The sequence below is a fragment of the Schistocerca americana genome, chromosome 7, assembly GCF_021461395.2.
Source record: "Schistocerca americana isolate TAMUIC-IGC-003095 chromosome 7, iqSchAmer2.1, whole genome shotgun sequence".
Classification (NCBI taxonomy): domain Eukaryota; kingdom Metazoa; phylum Arthropoda; class Insecta; order Orthoptera; family Acrididae; genus Schistocerca; species Schistocerca americana.
In genome coordinates, this window is record NC_060125.1 from 304293729 (window position 1) to 304315482 (window position 21754).

The window sequence follows — 21754 nt, forward strand, 5'->3', positions numbered from 1 at the left end:
AGATAGCTACATCTATTGGCTGAAGAACTGTGATCCATATAAAGTGACGACAGGTGACAGTGAAGAATTCGACACGTACTCATACATAGACGACAATCCTTACGGGTTTGTTCCAGAGAACAAGAACAATGAAAAAGGGTGCGAACAGGTCACGAACTGTGGAGTTTGAGAGTAATCAGGCAAAAATGTATGGGAATCGCACATTGGAAGGTGCCACCCAGAGGCGGAATAAGGCTGCGCGTCGTGTAACATCGAGAGCCTTCTGTACCAAAGACTATTTGCAGGGACTATACAGCCGTGTTCCCTGTGATATGCCGCAGCTGCAGCATAAGGTGCAACGAAACAGTTTTCGAGTAAGAGAACGCAAAAGGTATACACTCTGCTGCAATATAAACTTAGCCTTTCGCCTCATGATGATAAAAGGCCCATTTGTGATGACAGGACTGAAACCCTCCTCAGCTCACACTATTCACTTGTTGAGAAAGAGGGGTGAGAGACTCTGAGTGAAATGGCATAAATGTTGCAGAATATTATGAACCTTTTATTATAGTGTAAGTACATGTAATTTTGTGTGTGTGTGTGTATGTGTTGTGTAAATATAATTATTATTTGTTTATGTACACCATGCCTGTGACGAATGTGTGCTGTATATATACAGTATAAGATCAAAAGTATCCGGACACCTGGCTGAAAATGAGTAATAAGTCCATGGCGCCCTCCATCGTCAATGCAGGAATTCTATATGGTGTTGGCCCATTCCTAGCCTTGATGGTAGCTTCCACTCTCGCAGGCATACGTTCAGTCAGGTGCTGGAAGGTTTCTTGGGGAATGGCAACCCATTCTTCATGGAGTGCGGTACTGAGGAGAGATATCGATTTGCACACAATGCGCGTCGACTAAAATAGTACTTGTAAAAACATATCTGTGTACCATGTGCATCACGTAAATAGAATAGTATGTTTAAGTTTCACCTGCCGATAGCAGTCCGAGTCGGAATAGTTTTTATGTTTAGATGTATGCATACATAGTTCATAGTCCATCAAAATTATTGTACTATAAAAGCCATGTACCTGCTACTGTTAGGGCTGTGGAATTTAGCTGTAGTGTGAAAGTAAAAATATCTCCACATAAGTCCTTAGCATAGATTTAGGTATCTGAAAATTGTAAATACTTCAGTCAGTGAATATTGTTGTTGTTGTGTAAGAAAGGCGTCTCAGCATTGAATATCACAAACAACTTGTACCTCAAGTACAAATCGCACATGTGAAAACTGAATAAATAAAATTTGATACCAAATGTCTTTGTTGTTGTTGTTTACAAGAAACCTATCCCAGTATATATATATATATATATATATATATATATATATATATATATATATATATACTCCTGGAAATTGGAATAAGAACACCGTGAATTCATTGTCCCAGGAAGGGGAGACTTTATTGACACATTCCTGGGGTCAGATACATCACATGATCACATTGACAGAACCACAGGCTCATAGACACAGGCAACAGAGCATGCACAATGTCGGCACTAGTACAGTGTATATCCACCTTTCGCAGCAATGCAGGCTGCTATTCTCCCTTGGAGACGATCGTAGAGATGCTGGATGTAGTCCTGTGGAACGGCTTGCCATGCCATTTCCACCTGGCGCCTCAGTTGGACCAGCGTTCGTGCTGGACGTGCAGACCGCGTGAGACGACGCTTCATCCAGTCCCAAACATGCTCAATGGGGGACAGATCCGGAGATCTTGCTGGCCAGGGTACTTGACTTACACTTTCTAGAGCACGTTGGGTGGCACAGGATACATGCGGACGTGCATTGTCCTGTTGGAACAGCAAGTTCCCTTGCCGGTCTAGGAATGGTAGAACGATGGGTTCGATGACGGTTTGGATGTACCGTGCACTATTCAGTGTCCCCTCGACGATCACCAGTGGTGTACGGCCAGTGTAGGAGATCGCTCCCCACACCATGATGCCGGGTGTTGGCCCTGTGTGCCTCGGTCGTATGCAGTCCTGATTGTGGCGCTCACCTGCACGGCGCCAAACACGCATACGACCATCATTGGCACCAAGGCAGGAAGCGACTCTCATCGCTGGAGACGACACGTCTCCATTCGTCCCTCCATTCACGCCTGTCGCGACACCACTGGAGGCGGGCTGCACGATGTTGGGGCGTGAGCGGAAGACGGCCTAACGGTGTGCAGGACCGTAGCCCGGCTTCATGGAGACGGTTGCGAATGGTCCTCGCCGATACCCCAGGAGCAACAGTGTCCCTAATTTGCTGGGAAGTGGCGGTGCGGTCCCCTACGGCACTGCGTAGGATCCTACGGTCTTGGCGTGCATCCGTGCGTCGCTGCGGTCCGGTCCCAGGTCGACGGGCACGTGCACCTTCCGCCGACCACTGGCGACAACATCGATGTACTGTGGAGACCTCAGGCCCCACGTGTTGAGCAATTCGGCGGTACGTCCACCCGGCCTCCCGCATGCCCACTATACGCCCTCGCTCAAAGTCCGTCAACTGCACATACGGTTCACGTCCACGCTGTCGCGGCATGCTACCAGTGTTAAAGACTGCGATGGAGCTCCGTATGCGACGGCAAACTGGCTGACACTGACGGCGGCGGTGCACAAATGCTGCGCAGCTAGCGCCATTTGACGGCCAACACCGCGGTTCCTGGTGTGTCCGCTGTGCCGTGCATGTGATCATTGCTTGTACAGCCCTCTCGCAGTGTCCGGAGCAAGTATGGTGGGTCTGACACACCGGTGTCAATGTGTTCTTTTTTCCATTTCCAGGAGTGTATATATATATATATATATATATATATATATATATATATATATATATATATATGTGTGTGTGTGTGTGTGTGTGTGTGCGTGTGTGTGTGTGTGTGTGTGTGGAGAGAGAGGGGGAGAGAGGCGGAGGGGCGGAGAATGGTTGCGTGGGATTACGCCTATTGCAATGACTGCACTGCATGAATTTTCACGTGTGAGCGGGAGGCACTTGCCGAAGTCTGCTTCCAAAGACAGATAGCAAAGATGTCTATGTCACCAGGACGTGAAGAAAACTGCAGACGTAGTATCTGGGCAAAGCTATATATTATCAAAGTTGGATCATAGTGGAATGAAATCATACGCAAACTGCGAGGTAAAAATTCATATACTTTTCATGCAGCTTAAAAGTAATTTTACATTCTCATAAGCAGACACAACACTATATTTACACATCTTCTTCTCGAGTCGATGTAGAGCAGGGCACTCGTAGAATTCCAGGTCTTGAATAGCAGCGAACTTGAAGATTCGAAGCATCCAGGTGAACTTTTCCTCGTCTTTGACATGATAATATCCATGTAGTCGAATACCTGAAGCGACATCAACTTATCAGGATCATCCCAATGAATTCTATGGTAGAAATGGTAGAAAAACATTAACCACTTCCCACTCCTCCATGTTGTAGCACACTTCACATCCTTGAAAGACTTTGGCGACGCTATGTTTGCTGATAATATTTCTATTACATCAGCATTTTCTGTGTTTGCTACGAATGTAACATTTATAATATGCTTAAAGAACTGGCCACGCCCATCATCATAGAAACCCTGAGAATCCACAATGATGTTCACACCTTCAGATTCAATGGTGAAATGCTCTGGGTATGGCTCATTCATGCAGCTGTACCTTTACTTCGTCGGCAAGAACAGGACAGTCTGTACTCTGGGTTGGATGAATATTTGAGCAATTAACGATTAGACAGGAGAGCTCCATCCGGGTCTAGCTTTTCATTCTAGCTCCATGTGAAGATACACATTTTGCGCAAGTAGCCTATTCGCAACAGGCCAATGTAGTACGAGAAACATGCTGTAATTTTTAACAGAGTGGCGGGTTAGGAATGTAAGGACGCACTTTAACGCGAGAAAGTTCCCTGAATGTGAGCACAAAGGCAGCCGTTATTTGCATTTCCCTGCTCCCACTTCATTATACACGATGTGTAAGAGCCATCGCACTGGCTCTTTTTCTCGTAAAACTCTGATTACACTCTCTGAGTGTCAAAAGCTTGTCAACAGCCTCTTCTCAAGAATACGCCGTTACTGAACCACTAACAAATTAATTGAAGGCTATCGGAGAAACCTTTGACAATGAACACCCAAAACCGGTTTTGCAAAACGTTAATAATGTCACTAGAAGTTAGGAAATTGAAATTACTCTGTCTGTTATTAACACTTTCGTCTCGCTTTCGTGGAACAGTGTGGCGGACTGCCATTCAGTGCTTTCTGGTGGCAACAAGTAAGGGGCAGAAAACACAAATCATTTTTTTATAGCAAAAATATGATTAGTTTTCAACGCGGTTAATTACTTTCCATATTCCGATTTTAAATTCTTCTATCCTTCCATTTTCGAGCAGCTGCAAGGCATTATGTTCGCCCTTATCCGTTTGCCTAAAACGAATTTTACGCAAACAAGATCGTAAGAAACGTTTCCTTCGGCAGTGTCTTTACGGTAGGTCTAAAGCATCAGGAGTTCTTGACTTCCGTTCCGCCATCACTTTAATTAACCTTCTTGAAACTCATTAATATCAAATGACATAATGTCACGGCATGTGATTGCAACTCTACTGCAGTGAAATGTGTTAAACTTTTCATGTTATTCGTGTAATTGTGCTTAGTAGCTCTCGTCGCAATGCGTGCTGTATTCTTTGCAAATAACAGGGTTATTACTAAGCTACTAAATTGATTTAGCGTACCCGGTACACCGTCAGTCGCTTTTTGAACGGAACCAAGGAAAGCTACTCAGAGGTGTCCTCCATCCTCTTCACTTCTGGTGAACAGGTCTTGTAGTTTTACTATTATTTAATAGTACTGATTATTTTCAAACACAAATCGATAATCGAATTCTCTTAGCGTGGTGAATGTTCACTCCAACTGAGGTGCCAAATCGTTGGGTTAGGTTTCATTGAATTGATGAGGTTTATTTTTATTTGAAGAGGCACTAGAGATAAATGTAATTCAGCCGGAGCCCTACGTAGCGGGATGCTAACGACTGACTCTCAACAGCCTGTAACGTCCCCTCCCCCCCCCCCCCCCCCCCAATCTGATCGGTTAAACCACTTGACAATTTGATCGCTTATCGAAGAGTTTCGAAAGTAAGGCTATCGGTTGCGAATACTGTCGAATCGAAATGAAGAAGCATACACAACTCGCCACCGAGACTAGCAGTGACGACTCACTCCACTACGATAGCATTTTTAATATTTAATTGTTAATAAGATTAGTGTTCGTACTTATTTTTCACGGAAATAAATGTCGGCCCTGACTGAATAATTGAATGGTTAAACTTGGATGATAGTGAAATAATACAGGCAAAATTCACTGCACAATCAGAAGAGGCAACGTGCATAATCCACAAATGCGTATATAACTCCTTTACATAATTCTGTACGATGCCTGTTGATACTGATATTCCCTGCTATTACTCAATTTAGCATTCCTGAATTAGTGTGCTCAGTGACCCTGACGGAACATTCATAATATAATGCGTATTGTGTTTGAGGTAACACTGAAATTTTCATGAATGCGGCAGTACAAGGATGTCGCACCATACTACCACTTGCCATCAAAATTTGTTTGTAGACGAAGTAAGGAGAGTAGATGAACCAAGGAGACCAGAAAATACAGGTTTCAGTTGACTGAAACATATTACTGAAGATTATATAGGAAACAATTCCGAAGTACTACACACCAAGTGATCGACACACAATAATATGAGTATACAGGTGAATCCGCGATAGTGCTACAAACTTTCAGGAGTGATGGAGAACAGTAAACATATAAATTTCGATTATGAGACCTTTGTCCGGAAGCTACCATGACGAAAGGTATAAGATAAAATCGTTCTGGTACCTCTGACAGTGGATTTCTTATACTGCAAACTGTTTGCTTTGCTTTCCATAATTAGGGAAGACGCAGTATGGACCAGAACGAGAAAATATTGAGTAGTAAACTAGGGCCGTAAAAGACAGACCTTAAGAGCTATGAGCACTTGTTCAGTAGAGGTGATAATGTTTCACAGTAGCGAAGATAAACAACTGTTCATAGCTCTTAAGGTATGCACTTCTGAGCCCATGTTTACGGGACATTTGTTGGTTGTTTTGGTCCATACTGCCTCCTCTCAAAATAAGGTAAGCAAAGAGCTTGCAGTAGAAGAGGTCCACTGTCGGAGATATTTCTGGGCCAGTGTACCTTACCTCAGATTGATATACCGGGTGGTCAAAAAGTCAGTATAAATTTGAAAACTTAGTAAACCACGGAATAATGTAGATGGAGAGGTAAAAATTGACACACATTCTTGGAATGACATGGGGTTTTACTAGAACCAAAAAAAACCCATATTGTTAGACGCGTGAAAGATCTCTTGCGCGCGTCGTTTGGTGATGATCATGTGCTCAGCCGCCACTTTCGCCATGCTTGGCCTCCCAGGTCCCCAGACCTCTGTCTGTGAGATTATTGACTTTGGGGTTACCTGAAGTCGAAAGTGTATCGTGATCGACCGACATCTCTAGGGATGCTGAAAGACAACATCCGACGCCTATGCCTCACCATAACTCCGGACATGCTTTACAGTGCTGTTCGCAACAATATTCCTCGACTACAGCTATTGTTGAGGAGTGATATTGAGCATTTCCTCTAAAGAACATCATCTTTGCTTTGTCTTACTTTGTTATGGTAATTATTGCTATTCTGATCAGCTGAAGTGCCATCTGTCGGACATTTTTTGAAAGTTTGTATTTTTAAGGTTCTAATAAAACCCCACGTCATTCGAAGCATGTGTGTCAATTTGTACCTCTCTATCTACATTATTCCGTGATTTATTCAGTTTTCAAATTTATACTGACTTTTTGATCACCCGGTATTTATCCTTCACCACCATCTTTGAAAGTTTTTAACATCATCACGATATCAATCTGTAGAAGCAAATGCTAATTTCCTGCAATATTTAACTTGTTTAGTGACAGAATTAAAATTAAATTGAGTAATTAATATAAAAAAATATCATTCTTGAAGTCTGTTAGTATGCAACGTCTTAATTTTGATTTACTCAAGACTATACAACAGTAGAAAAATTTGATAAATTCATATCTTATTTATGATAATCACGCAAATAGGGTTCTAGGAGTCAAGGACCTATCCCAGATAATATTAAATGTCAATTACGCGGTACATCACATGACATCCAATTGATACAAAACTCTGTATTATAGAAAAATTACTGTTCTCAGAATAGTCACTGGGATCTACAATTCAAATGACTGATCCCTCTAAATGTCAATCTTTCAGTCGCGAGATAGTCGTGTCGTCCAACGTTTTAATGTTGTGGGGAGTTTGTGGTGTAACGACAGTGGTCCAGAGCTGTTCCATGTCCGAAGTTTTTGACTGCCCATTAACAAACACAGCTGGAAAGAATTAGGAGAACATGAGTTTGGACATGTACCATACCCTACTGAACTATAATTGCGGACTGGGTATGTTCGCAAATTACACCATCTTTCACAAATTAAGTACATAACAAAATGTCTTCACATCCTCAATCGTTTCCATAAAAGGAATGAGTTGTCCCACAGGTGTCGAAAACAGAGTAGAAACTACCGTTCATTCCAACCTCCTGGGTGGTTTTCGTCGGACTTGTAGAGCTTCAGTAACGTGAATGTCCTCCGTGAGAGCTTACCACTGTGTGTGGTCTACGTGGTATGATCCGTAGAAGTCTACGGAGGTCACTCTGTGGGATCCGTTTCCATTCTTTATTGAAAGTCCGTGAGAGTTCATGGAAAGTCTGTGATGGAACAGGACGTTCACGACAACATCTGCCAGGCATGTCGCACAAATGCACGATGGTGTTCAGTTCAGGACTCACAGCGGGGCATACCATTACTTCAATGTCAAGGCTTCGCAAGGCATCCTTTCTAAAACCCGCCACATAGCTCGTGGCATTAGAAGGAATTCAATACCATCACCGTATGCAGCGGCTACCATGTGGTCCAGCAGTATCCATTCGATGTACTCCATGGCGGCAAGGCGAACATGGACAACGACAAGATCGGTATGGCTGTCAACACTGAAGCCTTCCGCACATCAAAGAAATCTTGTACTCTGTCGAATTCCTGGACAACATTTTACGGGTACCCCTCACCAAAGGTTTCCGTACTCGAACACGTTCACCACGTTACGTTAGAGAATATCTGCACTCGTCTGTGAGTGACACGTTTCGCCAGTGACGAAGTTGTCAGTTGACATGGGAAGGACAGAACTAAAGGCGATCTGTACGACGTTGTCATGTGAAGCTGGGTACTCGAACAGGATTTCTGGGTCGTAAGTTCCTTTTTCGCAACCTGTTCATTACAGTCTGATCGGACATAGCTCCTACAGTGGTCCTTCTGAGACCGTCTTGCAGTGCTCTGGCGGTACCGGTACGAAGGCACAAAGCAGAGATGGCTAGACACTGGAGTTTCCTTTGAGACTGTAATGCGCAGGCGACCTTGTCTAGCTCGCCTTGTGTGCTGTCCTGTGTCTTTGTAGCGTTTCCACAACCTATGAATGACACATGCAAAGACATTAGCACCTGCAGCAATACGACCGAAAGTCCATCTCTTTTGGATAAAACAGATGTCCATAAATGACAGCTGCTATCTGTGTACCTCAATAGAAAACACTGGGGCGCTGGTTCTCACTTGCACTGACCCTGTAACGTATAACACTGCCAGTGGATGGTGAACGATTTTAAGTGTTCGCTACATCGAAAGCGAAGATCTCAAATAATGCAGTATACCAAAAAAGATACGCTGTTCCTCTATTTCTTCTGAACAGTCTATAATGCAGTGGGAAAAACTTCTCCGCCAACTTGACATCTCGAGTATCACGTTTGCGAGAAACTCGTATACTGTTAAATAGCGGTTAGGAAATCCACGAGAGAGAGCAGTTCGTCGTTTACGATACCGTCTCGCGATTCAGACGTGCTACTTGCGATGCGTCCAGTGGACGAAATCCCTTCTCTGTGACAACCTTGCGCAACCACGAACGCCAAGTTTCAAAGTCACTGTTTGGTAGACGTAGCGGCCCTAAGCTTTACAGTTCCATTTGCCCAATCGCTGCTCGGTGAAAATATAAAGTCATATGAAAACGAGGCAGTAGGAAAAAGAAAAGCAAAGTGAACTGTTTATCATCTCAGTAACAGTTGCCCAAATGTTAATGCATTTCTCCCACTGCAAGAGATGATGGTCGATACCTTCATAGAAAAAATGTTTGCGGTTGTCTTCGGAACTGTAATTGCACGCAGGCGTGCACCTCGTCGTACGAAGCAAATCGACGGCCACGAATATCCTTCTTGAGGACTCAAAAATATGGAAACCGCATGGCGACTGTATTATGTGTAACGGTTTCCCAGCAAAACATCTGCAGCCTGGTCGAAACAACGTTGGCAGCATGTGGGCGGTTATTATTCTGCACAAAATGATACCGTCCACTAACCTATTGCTCTTTGACTTGCTGGAACACGGTGCTGTGATTAATGGTTCAAATGGCTCTGAGCACTATGGGACATAACTTCTGAGGTCATCACTCCCCTAGAACTGAGAACTACTTAAACCTAACAAACCTAAGGCCATCACACGTATCCATGCCCGAGGCAGGATTCGAACCTGCGACCGTCGCGGTCGCGTGGTTCCAGGCTGAAGCGCCTAGAACCGCTCGGCTACCCCAGCCGGCGCCGCGATTAATGTCCAGCGGTGCACGGACACTTCGAAAAACATGTAAGGCGCTATCAACTCCAAATGTCCAGCAATGTTGAAGTATGGCATCATTCTGCAGCAGGATAACGCCCGCCCATATGCTACAGCAGTTCGACTACGCTGCAGACCTATCACTGGGAAATCCTTGCACAACATTTATCCAGTCCCACTCTCTCCCCTTCCGATTTCCATAGTTTTCGATCCTTGAACAAAGGCATTCGAGGCCGTAGATTTGTCTCCGATGAAGTGGTTTTCGCCTCGGTACAATCAGGGCACCGTAGGCAGCCGCAAACAGTTTTGCATAAAGTCACTGACCGTCTTCTGTCGTGGCGGCGTAAGTGCATGGGAATTTCATTTAGAATAATATACAGTTTACTTAGGTTCTTTCTATCTGTATCGTATTCACTTGGCTGCTCCTAACATACAGGCTGAGTCGAGACGAAGGATACGTTGTTTGAGGGCAGACAAAACTAATGTTTCTTGACAAAAAAAAAAGTCATATGTACATTTGTCCTCATGTTAAAAGTTACCGAGGCAACTAATGAAAACAGTTGGGAACAGGACAAATGTAGGTGATAGTCAATGAATGATTGCCATCTAATGTTTTGTTTAATTATGTACATTTCCTCACAAAAGATGTTCGAGAAGTTCACCGTCAACTACAAAGCAATTTGCAGCTTGTGTTTACTATTGCTGTGTTGCTGATCTGAGCTTGGTCTTTGGTACGAGTACTTTTCCGGAGCACACTATGTAAAATATAAACGAACAGTTCCTGCACTGAAATAGTCAGTAAAGTCAATATTACGTAGCCTATTGTCGCTTCGGTAGTATTCTCATGTGAGTGCTGGTGAAGAATGACTTGCGACTGACGCCCGTGACTTTCAAACAGTTGTAAGTCGGAAACGGTCAATAAAACGGCGTATGTTCGTTTGAAGCATTTTTTGCCGAAACACTAATACTATCACCACTCAAACCATGTACCTTCCCTACTGACCCACTCTGTATGTGGATGCGTATCAACGCTCCAGAGGTAACCGGTAAGTTTAGGCGAGTTTAAACGCTTCTGCTGATCGCTCCCTACTCGCAGTGTTAAGTCTCAAGTGCCAATCAAATATTTACAACGGATATTTGGAGCCTTTGGGCCTTGTCGCGTTCAAATTTCCGATAGTGCAACGGCACTTAATGCTACCTCCTATCGCAATATTTTCTTCGAAATAGGAGAGGTGCATTATTAGCCCATATTACCCGAACCGAGGCCTACGAGAAAGACAGGTCGCGGCGCGTACGTCACGAAGGTAGGGAGGGCTCGCTCGTTCAACTCAGCAGAAAAACTGCGTTTCTTAACTTGTAACTGTGTCTGTATGAACAAACGAGAATTTCATCTTCTACTGGAATCCATTATTATAGAGTCTTACTGTTATTACTACTGCAATGGTAGGAAGTCCACAGGCCTAGTAATAATTTGTTACGGCTTTACTGGGGTACTCAAAACTAAACCATGCCCGAATGATTATAAATTGCATAAGGCACCACACCTTGTATGCAGTGAGGACTGTTACGCAGAAGAGACTAAATGCTGTACACAAGCCGTTATACCATTATGTCGAGAATTGATCTTAAAGTTTTGTTGTATGACTAATAATAAGTAAGACTTCATAATAGCATATTCCAGTAGAGGATGCAATTTTCGCTAGTACGTACACAGCCAGTTGCGAGTTTAACAGGTTTAGAAACGCATTTTGTCTTCTGAGTAGATCGAGCGAGCAACCTTCTCCTGGGCCTCGACCCGAAACCTTCGTTTGGAGAACGTGTAAATCTCAATTTGCGAGCAGCCTTGGTTGCGTTTCGTCATAGTGACTACACCCGATACGATCGTTCCCAAAAAAAAAAAAAAAAGGCTCTGAGCACTATGGGACTTGACATCTGAGGTCATCAGTCCCCTAGAACTTAGAACTACTTAAACCTAACTAACCTAAGGACAACACACACATCCATGCCCAAGGCAGGATTCGAACCTGCGACCGTAGCGGTCGCGCTGTTCCAGACTGAAGCGCCTAGAACCGCATGGCCACTGCGACCGGCACGATCGTTCCCTACAGTGGTTGGGGTAAGCGTTTTATACCGTTGTACACGGAGATCGCAAGCCAACAACTGCTAGTTCTATTTGGCTTTTAAACCGAACTACACACCTGCCTATTTACTGTCGGTTAGTGACCTGCTCTCGGCCAAAATTGACGTTGCACTGATATAAGCCAATAGTAAACACTCCCGAAATAATCTGAAGATAGCTCATGGAAGGATGGAACCGAAACATTTTTCGCGGTATACAGCGACGCCGGAAAGGCTACAGGAGACCTCTAGCCCAAGGTATTTGAGGAGTGCTCAAGCTCTGCGCTTTGTGATCCCGGTCTTCTACTTTTTTTTTTTTTTTTTTGGTAAGGAATCCATATGTAAAAGTTTTCAGAACACATATACAGTACAAGTATCGCATATTATACCTTATATTGAAGAGAATGCGCCTCATAAATGCTGCAGTTCTGGGTCTCTGCCTGTAATATTTTTTTGGAAAACTGTCGGAAGTTATATGAATTCCCTCCGCAGTTTTTAATAGCTAGGCAGTATTGAGGTTAAACACAGGAACCGAGCACATGATTGTTAAAATTTTTGTGAGTCAAATGTTAAAGTACGTGGTTTAATGTTTCTCTGTTATTGTAAACTTGAGAGGAGTTGGGATGTGGTACTAACGCGCAGTTGCAAGTTCCTTTAGCTACACCACCCCTCCCCCACCAAGGTTCGAGTTTTGGAAGAATATTACACCCACGTTGACTAGCTCTTCCGCTCATTTAAATTGTATGAATAAATGTACAAACAGTGGGATATGCAGGGTGGAATAATGACAATATTCTGAAAACTTTGAGTGACGGACAGGCACAACAAAAAAAACAGCATGTAGTAAACTTTCGATCAAAAGTTCTTCTTCTGAAGTAGACAACTCTCTCTCTCTCCCTCTCTCTCTCTCTCTCTCTCTCTCTCACACACACACACACACACACACACACACACACACACACACACAACTCCATTGCATGTGTGTGCGTGTGTGTGTGTGTGTGTGTGTGTGTGTGTATGTTATTTATTTCAGATTTCAGAGTAAGGTCTTCTGGACGAAAGCTTACTTGTTTAGCAGTCTAAATTATTTGTATGGAGTGTAGCCATGCATGAAAATGAAACTTGGACGATAAGCAATTTAAACAGGAAGTGAATAGAAGCTTTGGAAATATGGTGCTAAAGAAGAATGCTGAAGATTAGATGGTTAAATCACGTAACTAATGAGGAGACACTGAACAAATCTGGGGGAAAAGTTTGTGGTACAACCTAACCAAAAGAAGGGAACGGTTGGTAGGACATATTCTGAGGCATCTAGGGATCACCAATTTAGAACTGGAAGGGAACTTGGGGGGTAAAAATCGTAAAGACAGACCAAGAGATGAATACAGTAAGCAGAATCAGAGAGATGTAGGTTGCAGTGGTTATTTGGAAATGAACAGAATTGCACTGGAAAGAGTAGCATGGAGAGCTGCATAAAAACCAGTCATTTGACTGAAGACCACAACAACAACAACAAGAACAACAAATTTTCCCACTCCTCATTTAAATCGTCTCAGATAAAATTGTTTAGGAACAAGTGTCATTGTGCAGCCACCCATGATGTCAAGTTTGTTATCATAGCGATAAAGATATTGACATAAAACCAGAGAAATTTTGAAACATATGCGGATCTAGCTACTGTAAAGTAGAGAGTATGACCGGACAGTGCACAAGAGTAAAGATTTTGTAGGACTATGACTCTGTTAGTACTTCTATATTAAAGTGAGTAGCGAGTTCTGCATTCCAAAAAAGTGGCTGCTAAGTAGAAAATAGAATGCAGAGATGAAGTTCTAAGAAGATAGAAATGCTATTCCTTATCAAATTACATGAAAATAGAGACTGTGCATCACGTCTAAAGAGAAAATGAAAGTAGAGTAAATATGTACCCCTTCAGATGGCGTGAAAATCGAAGAATGGTAGGTAACACAAAATTTTCAAAATTGGTGTTAAATGGTAAACGAAATGGAAGAAGAGAATGAGATTTTTACCCTGCAGCGGAGTGTACGCTGATATGAAACTTCCTGGCAGATTAAAACTGTGTGCCGGACCGGGACTCGAACTCGGGACCTTTGCCTTTCGCGGGCAAGTGCTCTACCAACTTTTTTTTTTTATCTCATTTTGTTCACTTTTATTCGTTGCATCTGCTCGGGGCGACATTCATTGAAGTTCGTTGTTGATCGATTAACTTAGTTTTTTTTTGTTACAGAGGGCACGTAAGCCTCTGACCGAACACTCTGAGCTACCGTGCCGGCACTGAGCTATCCAAGCACGATTCACGCGCCGTCCTCACAGCTTTACTTCTGCCAGTACCTCGTCTCCTACCTTCCGAACTTAACAGAAGCTCTCCTGCGAACCTTCAGTTTGGAAGGTAGGAGACGAGGTACCGGCACAAGTAAAGCTGTGAGGAGGAGGCGGGAGTCGTGCTTGGGTAGCTCAATGCCGCCACGGTAGCTCAGTATGTTCGGTCAGAGGGTTTGACGCCCTCTGGAACAAAAGAACTAAGTAAAGAGATCAACGACGTACTTGAAAGTATGTCTGAGACGTCCGCCCCGAACAAATGGAACGAACAATAAACAACAAAGTGAGATTAAAAAAAAAAAGTTGGTAGAGCTCTTGCCCGCTAAAGGCAAAGGTCCCGAGTTCGAGTCTCGGCCTGGCACACAGTTTTAATCTGCCAGGAAGTTTCGAAATGGAAGAGGAAAAAACAGCTGATAATACGGTATGGAGACAGAAAAGACTGCAAGCCTAATTCACGAACTTCATAGGATGAATAAATGTTTGTTTTTCCACCCCAACAAAATCTCGTTCTGTTTGGTTTGTTTAAGCTAAACCGAGTAGCACAGTGGACATTTCGTTTTACTTCATCGTTTCCGAGATACAGTAACTCCAAATCGACGAGGCCGTCGGCACCGCGTATCTAGCTGTTCACTGGCCCAGCTACAGCGGTCCGACCGACGCTTTCGAAATTTCACGCCACATTTAGCTCCTTCAAAAACTTTGAATTTCTATCATTTCGCTCTGGCAGCCATAAAATGTGTAATTATCACATCCGTACTGTGCCGAGGCGTACGGTTTCATTTAATTAAAATGTATTGTTCCAGAATTCAGCTATGAATGCGAAGCGCACCGGTAGGGAAAAAAGAAGCAAAAAAGAGGCAAGCCGGTGAGCATTGGTGACGCGCTCTGGCGTGTCCAGTTGTGTAGCGCGCCCACGGACAGAACACTGGGCGCTAATTAGCCAGTCCCCGGCAGTATCATGTGCCGCCGCCGCTGCCGCCGCCGCCGCTGATGCGCCGTCACCCAAAACCACGGCACAGCAACTACTCGCCGCCGTGCAGCGCCGCGTAGCGACTCGTGACTGCAACAGTTTGTTTTGGTGCTCAGCTGTGTCGAGTAACGCGTTACCTCGGTGCTGACAAAAGCATAGATCGCATCCTCTGCTGATGCACCGAGACAGTTGATACCTCACAACTTGGATGGGAAAGTTTTAAAGAAAACGCGTGGAAGGTTGTTCCACATCTCTCGTCGCATGTTGTTTCATGGAGTACACCTTATTACTTAACAATAATATTATCATTACAATTAAAAAAACTTGTTAAAAGGGTCTTAGAAACTTGAACAGGCTCAATTAATTGAAAACAAATTTTCACAATTTATACCATTAAGAACATGGCTTAAAACCGGAAGTATACTGTTCCGAAAAATGGGAAAAGTCACATCACCTGGGCGTGGCTGCAAGCAAGTCCAACAAACAATTTTATCAATAAATGAATTACAATGACAGCCATTAAATGTACTAACAATTTCGAATCTTAAGTAACTGATACACAACTGGATAACACACATCCAAATACTGAGTGGATCACAAATGGCTCAAATGGCTCTGAGCACCATGGGACTTAACTTCTGAGGTCATCAGTCCCCTAGAACTTAGAACTACTTAAACCTAACTAACCTAAGAACATCAAACACACCCATGCCCGAGGCAGGATTCGAACCTGCGACAGTAGCGGTCATGCGGTTCCAGACTGTAGCGCCTAGAACCGCTCGGCCACGCCGGCTGGAAACGATCACAAGTCATGCCACTGAGTGTGGCTGTTAGAAGGCCGCTTAACAATACATAAGCCTTAATAAAAAAAATTCCTAAGCCAATAAAACACACAGTCCTTCAAAACAGACGAACTGGCAAGAAACGATATTTTGACTATAAATCCCAATCCGTACCCTCCTACAAAACATTGAAAATGACCCTTAAATGAAAATACAGTTTCCCAAAGTACAAGATAAGTTGGGAGTGCATACAGTGTAAATGTGACTTCCAACTGGTATAGACCAACAGAAACGTTCAAAATGACCTTTAGTAAATATACAATTAACCAAAATTCAAAGTAATTTGGGAGGACATGCAGTTTAAATGTACTTCCCAGCTATTACAGGCCAGCAGAACCTTTGACAATGACATTTAATAAATATACAAGTTCCCAAAATTCCAGATAAGTTGGAAGGATATGCGATTTAAATGTACTTCCCAACTGCTACAGACCAGCAGAAGCGTTGACAATGCCCCTTAGTAAATGTACAGTTGACAAAAATTCAAGATAAGTTGGAAGAACTCTCAATTTAAATGTATTTCTCAGCTGGTGCAGACCAGCAGAAATGTTTACAATGACCTTCAATAAATATACAATTGCCCAAAATTCAAGGTAAGCTGAGGGCTACAGCAGATGGCTATTACAGCCAGCAAGGAACGAGCAGCCAAGTTTCACAATGAGTGGAGTCAGATAATAACTGTTGATCAAGATAAGGTTGACAGTTAATATTGTTAAGTAACAGGTCTTAAACTCAACTTAGTAGCTGTAATAATGGTGCAAAGTTCAAGCGAGTAGTTAAAGAGATATAGTGAGGAGGAACTTCGGGCTTGCCAAACGCGCCTTTAAACTCTCCAGGCCCCAGCTAACCACCACGCCACACGTTGACCAAAGAGATCTTAGCTTACGACGTATAGGGAACTCAAATAGTTAGTGTCGCCGGTGGGATGCCATGCCACCAAGATTAAAGCCGCCACGGCTCAATATCATAATCACCTGCAGAACCCATTAACAATGTTTTATGCAGGGTAACTATGAAATACATGTCAACTTGTACTCTTTGAAATAGTAACCAATAAAACTGCTCAGTTTATTAAACATTTCGAAGCAAACCATGTCTTATAGGATGGAAAATACTCGTGCCAATGAAAGAGAAGTATAAAATCTGTGCTGGGAAGTTTAGAAAAAGTCTGCAGGAAATTAGCATTGTCAGCTTACTTCATTAAGCTTACGCCACCAGGAGGAAGCCTGTGTTTCACAACCAGCTTGAGGCCACTCACAGAAACCCACATTTTGCGACCACTTCAGTATCAGAGTCTGTTTCACTACATCCGTGCGATGTCGAAAGAAACAACAAGTTTACTGTTTTCAGTCACTGTTTACTTTCATCCGCAAAGCGTTTCGAGGGTTTAAACCTCCATCATCAGGTAGATTATCTTGTTTTAGTATGATATATGTGTGTGTTGTGTTAAGATTTTGGGCTAACTCATGGCACTGTATAACGGAGAAACGAAAACACTATTTCAGAACAGTCAGAACAGTGTTTCGGGGAGATTTTTCTTTCTCTACAAAAAACTAGACGTATATCTGAGGGTGAAAATAAAACAATTGAAACAGAATGTCTCCAGTGCTCAACAGCTGCTTTCACTGTCGTGAGGCATTACACGCAAACAGTCGTATTTTGTAAACGAAGATGGCGTCTGGAAACTTCTGAGTTGTATAAACTGAGGTAACTGCCTAATCTGTTCTCTTTTTGCCTAATTTTAATAGCAACACTTCAGTAAGATACTTTTCCGAATTATAAAATGAAACAGAGTAACCAAAAAATGTATAGGAGTGTGGAACATAAAATTAAAAAGGAATAATTAATTTAAAAATCTTACCTTCTCTTTAAGAAATCTTGTCTGTCTTAGGTCTATTCCAGTATACCGGAAGTGTCTACAAAAATGGATGGTTCAAATGGCTCTGAGCACTATGGGACTTAACATCTGAGGTCATCAGTCCCCTAGAACTTAGAACTACTTAAACCTATCCAACCTAAGGACATCACACACATCCATGCCCGAGGCAGGATTCGAACCTGCGACTGTAGCGGTCGCGCGGCTCCAGACTGAAGCGCCTAGAACCGCTCGGCCACTCCGCCCGGCGAAATGTCTACAAAAAACTGAGCAACAGACGAGGCCGTGTGGATACTGAAGAGCCAAAGAAACTGGTATAGGTATGAGTATTGAAATACAGTGATATGTAAACAGGCAGAATACGGTGCTGCGGTCCACAACACCTGTATTAGACAACGAGTGTCTGGCGCAGTTGTTAGGTCGGTTACTGCTACTACAGTGTCAGGTTATCAAGATTTAGGTGAGTTTGACGTGGTTTTACAGTCGGCACACGGGCGATGGGAGGTGGTGATGAAGTGGGGCTCTTCCCATACAACCAATTCACGAGTGTACCGTGAATATCAGGAATCGGGTAAATCATCAGATCTCCGACATCGCGGCGGCCAGAAAAGAATCCTGCAAGAACGAGTCCAACGACAACTGAAGAGAATTGTTCAGCGTGACAGAAGTGCAACCCTTCCGCAAATTGCTGCATATTTCAACGCTGGGCCATCAACAAGTGTCAGTGTGCGAACCACTCAACGAAACATCGACGATATGGGATTTCGGAGCCGAAGGCCCGCTCGTGTACCCTTGATGACTGCACGACACAGAGGTCTACGCCTCTCCTGGGCATCAAAATAGACATTGGACTATTGATGACTGAAAACATGTTGCCTGGTCGGAAGAGTATCATTTCAAATTGTATCGACTGTATGGTAATATATGGGTATGGAGACAACCTCACGAATCCATGGACCCTGCATGTCAGCAGGACACTGTTCAAGCTGGTGGAAGCTCAGTAATGGTGTGCGATGTGTGCAGTTGGAGCGATATGGGGACCCCTAATACGTTTAGATACGACTCTGACAGGTGACACGTACGTAAGCATTGTCTGATCACCTCCATCCATTCATGTCCATTGTGCATTGTAACGGACTTGCGCAATTCCAGCAAGACAATGCGACACCCCACAGGTCCAGAATTGCTTCAGACTGGTTCCAGGAACGCTCTTCTGAGTTTAAATACTTCCACTGGCCATCAAACTCCCCAGACATGAACATTACTGAGCATATCTGGGGTGCCTTGCCGAAGAGATCTCCAGCCACTCGTATTCTTACGTATCTATGGACACTCCTACAGGATTCATGGTGTAAGTTCCTTCGAGCCCTACATTATATATGAACCGCGCGACCGCTACGGTCGCAGGTTCGAATCCTGCCTCGGGCATGGATGTGTGTGATGTTCTTAGGTTAGTTAGGTTTAAGTAGTTCTAAGTTCTAGGGGACTGATGACCTCAGAAGCTAAGTCCCATAGTGCTCACAGCCATATTTTTTCTACTTCATACATTAGTCGATTCCATGCGACGTTGTGTTGCATCTCTTCTGCGTGCTCGAGGGGGACCCTACACGATATTAGGCGCTTTTTTTTTAGAGCACGTGCACACCAAGCACTATCTCTTTTGGGAATTAGAAATGGCGTATTAGGGATAATGGTTAGCTGACGCAAAGCTAGTGGTTTGTAACGAGCTGGGAGTATGGGTCGCTTGGGGAGCGTGCACGGCTGGCCGACAGTCAACCTTCAGCGGCTAAGCAGCTCGGACGGTGTTACGCCCTTCCGCACGTGTGCGCGAGAGTTGTTTACGCTATGTATGTAGCGTGTGTCGCGGTGATACGTAGAGCGAAACACGGCATTGTCTTTTCGCAAATTGGCACTGAAATTTAGTTTTGTTAACGAATGTGGTCGACCAAACGCTTGCGAGATAGAACATTATTTATGGGATGAGGTAAAAGTCTAACCTGACTTTCTAGTGGGAATAGAATTATCCACAGTCAGCAGCGTGGTCTATCCCAAGCTCATTAATGAAACGACTACCCCGAGCCGGCCGGAGTGGCCGTGCGGTTCTAGGCGCTACAGTCTGGAACCGAGCGACCGCTACGGCCGCAGGTTCGAATCCTGCCTCGGGCATGGATGTGTGCGATGTCCTTAGGTTAAGTTTAATTAGTTCTAAGTTCTAGGCGACTAATGACCTCAGAAGTTAAGTCGCATAGTGCTCAGAGCCATTTGAACCATTTTTACTATCCCGACACCGACAAGGACTTCGTTTCTGTCATTCGGACCGGAATGTTGGAGTGGTTGCAGCTGAACACGCTGGCAAGGGAGCAAGGGACGAAGAACGATTAGCCTCTTTGGGATTCCATACAAATTACCAGAAGAATTGGTGACAGACGCATTGCGTCCTTATGGAACTTTTCTATTCCATGTGGTTGAGAAATGGGCGAGTTTCTAAACGCATCCTGGCCTAAATCGTGCCAGACAAACACGGATCAAACTGCGGAAACGTGTTCCGTGATACCTGTACATCACTGGTTGCAGGGCGATCGTCACCTATCAACCACGAACGTGGTATGGGTGTGGGAAGGAGGGACACGTACGTTTTGAGTGTACTCAACGAAAATTGTTACAGCTGCCACGGGATGATCCAACACTCACACCGCATCAGACGATGCCCCCAATGACGTATGTAGCGGTATTATGCATTGACGTAGGACGCGCTGCAGAAACGTACCGGAATGTACAGGGAGAGGTAGACCGCGGCGAACCATGGAAGGATGACGTTGCGCTGGACCGCATACAGCAGTCACAGGAGGCCCTTTCTTTCGTGCCACTCGCGGACCCTTCGGACACAGCACTTACGGACGTTGATAATTCGACGGCGAACATCAAGAGGCCTGGCTGACCTCTGATTCCGAGGCTCGGCAGCGGGAACAGCATCACCAAGAAGCCGGAAGAAGCGCCGCCTCACGGTGGAGAACGACCAACCAGATACAGCAGGGAATGCTGAGACGTTTCCGGGTACAGAGCAGACAACCGTGGATACAGAACTGCTTAGTGTGGATGTAGGGGTGGCCAGCGGGACGGCGACACGACCCTCCTATGACGATGCTCTAGAGACAGCGGAAGAGTCCGATCGACGTCCACAGAATACTGTGGAGGCTATGGCACATACAACGTACGACAACGTTGGGACGCTGGAGGACTGGTCACAAGACTCACCCAGTGGGAAACAGATGATGCTGTAGGAGCTGGACCAACACACTCTCTCGATGTAAGACGGAACGTGTGCACGGAGTAATGGCAGACAACTTGAGGGGACGGCGGGAGCCGGTAGAAAGAAATCTGCCTGTGTATGGAAGTATTGGCGACCATACGGTGCTCTATCTACGTTGACAGCCATGCAACAAGCTTATCGAATATTGTCTGTTAACATCAATAGCATTGGGACGCCTGTAAAAATGAACATGCTCAGTGGCGTGTTAAGGGCTGCAGACATAGACATAGCGTTTACAGGAGGTTCTGGTGCCTTCCCCCTCGGTCTTTTACGGTTATGATATTTACTATTCTCCATGTGACTCGATAGGAGTTGGCACTGCTATGATGATGAAGGAAGGATTACGTGCAGATGAAGGAGTGTATCTGCGTTCGTCCCGTGGTACGGCCGTTACCATATGTGGAGTACGTTTGAACAATATGTACGCGCCGTCAGGCTCTGATAAGAGAAGGGAACGTGCAGATTTTTATACCCGTGAGGTCCACCGTTGTTCCAGGGACGATATGATGTTTGCATACTCGGCGGA